This window comes from Arachis ipaensis, chromosome B09 (assembly GCF_000816755.2).
Source record: "Arachis ipaensis cultivar K30076 chromosome B09, Araip1.1, whole genome shotgun sequence".
NCBI lineage: Eukaryota > Viridiplantae > Streptophyta > Magnoliopsida > Fabales > Fabaceae > Arachis > Arachis ipaensis.
The window spans coordinates 49696687-49698935 of record NC_029793.2 but is presented as its reverse complement, the minus strand read 5'-3'; the positions used below and the strand labels follow the sequence as shown (position 1 = coordinate 49698935).

Sequence of the window (2249 nt, the reverse complement as noted above, 5' to 3'; positions counted from 1 at the left end):
TCGAGTTGTCATAATGTCATCTCAACTCAGCCAAAGATGAGGTCAGCAACGGACTTGTAAAGGGGAAAATCCAGTTCTACTCTTCGGATCTGTGTGTTTTCTCTCAGATCCAGTGATATTTTTCCGATTTGCATACAGTTCGGTTCCAGCGTTCGCGATTTTGCTCTAAAATCGGTGGGTAATACCCTGATCTACGACGACACAATAATAAAATGAAGCATATTTATAAACAAAGTTAGATTAATTTAGTTTAGGAATAAATAAATTTATTTATTTTATTTCGAAAAAATTTTCTACCATGACAAAGTATCGCCATCAAATCTCAGATTGTCAATCTCAAAAATAAAGAACATAGAAGACTCGAACAAAATAAGTCCGACCAAAAAATTAAATAAATAAAAAAAGACCGATAAAAAAAATAATAAATACAGACAAAAATAAAAACAACAAAATAAATAAATAAAGAAGACAGTGTTGTTTGAACCAACCGTGACCGTGATCATATATACTCAGTGGGCACCGAAGAAATTCCTCATCGTCTTCGCCGGTGCTTCTTTCGTTCTTTCTCTCTATCTCTCTCAATTACAGATCTAGATCTATGAAGTACTTCTCCTCCCAGCTAGTGCATTATATAACATAAAATTTCTATCAAAACCCTAAAAGCCACCGCCCCTACAAAACGCAACCTGCGAGAAACCCAAAAAGCGGCCGTACCTGCAAAACACGTCCACGTCAGCTATTCATTTACAAGTTACAACAGTTGTCTTCTATATTGAAAATTTTCAGACTACAATTTTGTCTTTTATTATTTACACAATTACAAGTTTATATGGTAATGATACTCGCACTCTATTTTAATTTTAAATTTTAAACTGCAGAATCAGCACGACTTAGACGTTTCTTCCTGTATCTCCATGCAACTTGAATACGATTTGCAGCTAAGGATCTCCAATAAGGTGATTCATACCTACAATAACAACACCGTTAGCAAATGAACCATGGATTTGAATTCATAAATTGAAGCTTGAAACAAATTTAATGGAGAAAAGAGATGTGACTTTAAGGCTCCTTGAACACGCGGACTCCGCAAGAATCTTGTGGAAAGGACTGTGACTTCTTCAAGGCCGGAGGCCATGGCAAAAATGACTCGACATTTGTTAAGCACCTCACTGTTCTGTTGCTAAGCAGCCTTTGTCCCGGAAGCCTTACTTGAAAATCATATTGATAAAACATGCTGCTAATTATTCCCATTAATCTATTGTTATTTGTTAAGTCGTCTTAATTTTCTTCATACATTCATAAATCAAAGTACCTAGATGAAATTTGAGCTTGTTTGGATGCTGCAATTAAGTTGTTTAAAAATTTTAAATAAAAATAAAATAAAATTTTTAATGATAAAAATAAAAACATTAATTTTTTTAAAATTACAATTTNAACCAAATCAGTAATTGAACTAGTTAAGTTATCATATCACTAGGTCACTAGTTCAACTAGTGGATCATGAGTTGAATTAGTTGACTCGATCTTAAATAAAAATATAATCACACAATAAAAAAAAATCTTAAAATGGTGTACGTGAAGAAAGTCATGACACCACCTTAAAATCCTGTAAAAAAAATTCAATCGATTCAAAAAGCCTATTAGTAGAATTGCGCAAGAAGTTGGAATTAAAACAGAAGCATTCCAACCATGGTTCTAAAAATAGGACTGGCCTGTCAAACCGAACCAATCAGAAACCGGAAGCCTTTGCGGTTCAGTCCATCAAGAGAAACTACCATTTCAAAAACCATATAAAAATCGTTGAACCGGCTAGTTTACATGAAACGTCATTTTATGCTTCGTTTAAAAAAAGGCCATCTGATTCCTTCCTTGTTCCAGTGCACCAGCCCCTCTCTCCTTTTCTTTCCTTCACAATTCAGAACCTTGCACTACCCTCAACCAAAAAAAACCCTAGACATCTATCCTCCACCACTGCCACCGCAAGGAGTGGGACACTGCCGCCATCCATCGCACTCAGGAGCTTCCCTCTTCGTCCTGTCCGCGAGCTCCAAGTCTCCAACCCCCTGTTCGCTCTCACTGATAGCAGCTTCTTCCTCGAGGTCAGCTCGGAGTTCGTCGTCTTCCGTCTACTAAGCCGCGTTCTTCGTCTTCGTCTTCTTCCTTTTAATCTCTTTGATATGTTCTTCCCAAACAGAGCCTTAATTTGACTAATTTGCTTGTGTATGATTAAACCTTGTTACTTTATGAAA

At 36.2% G+C, this 2249-nt stretch overlaps 1 long non-coding RNA gene across 4 annotated transcripts in view; it reads right to left on the bottom strand.

Moving 5' to 3' along the window:
• Positions 1-1375, bottom strand: part of LOC107617034 — a 5032-nt gene extending 3657 nt beyond the window's left edge. For 3 of the 4 annotated variants that reach the window (XR_001614763.2, XR_002354254.1, XR_002354255.1), the window contains exons 1-2: positions 1059-1375; positions 489-967 (exon numbers count right to left, since the gene is read on the bottom strand). This is a non-coding gene — a long non-coding RNA (uncharacterized LOC107617034). Of the gene's footprint in view, positions 1-58; positions 192-488; positions 968-1058 lie in introns of those variants that run through there. The other variant, XR_002354253.1, reaches the window with a different exon arrangement.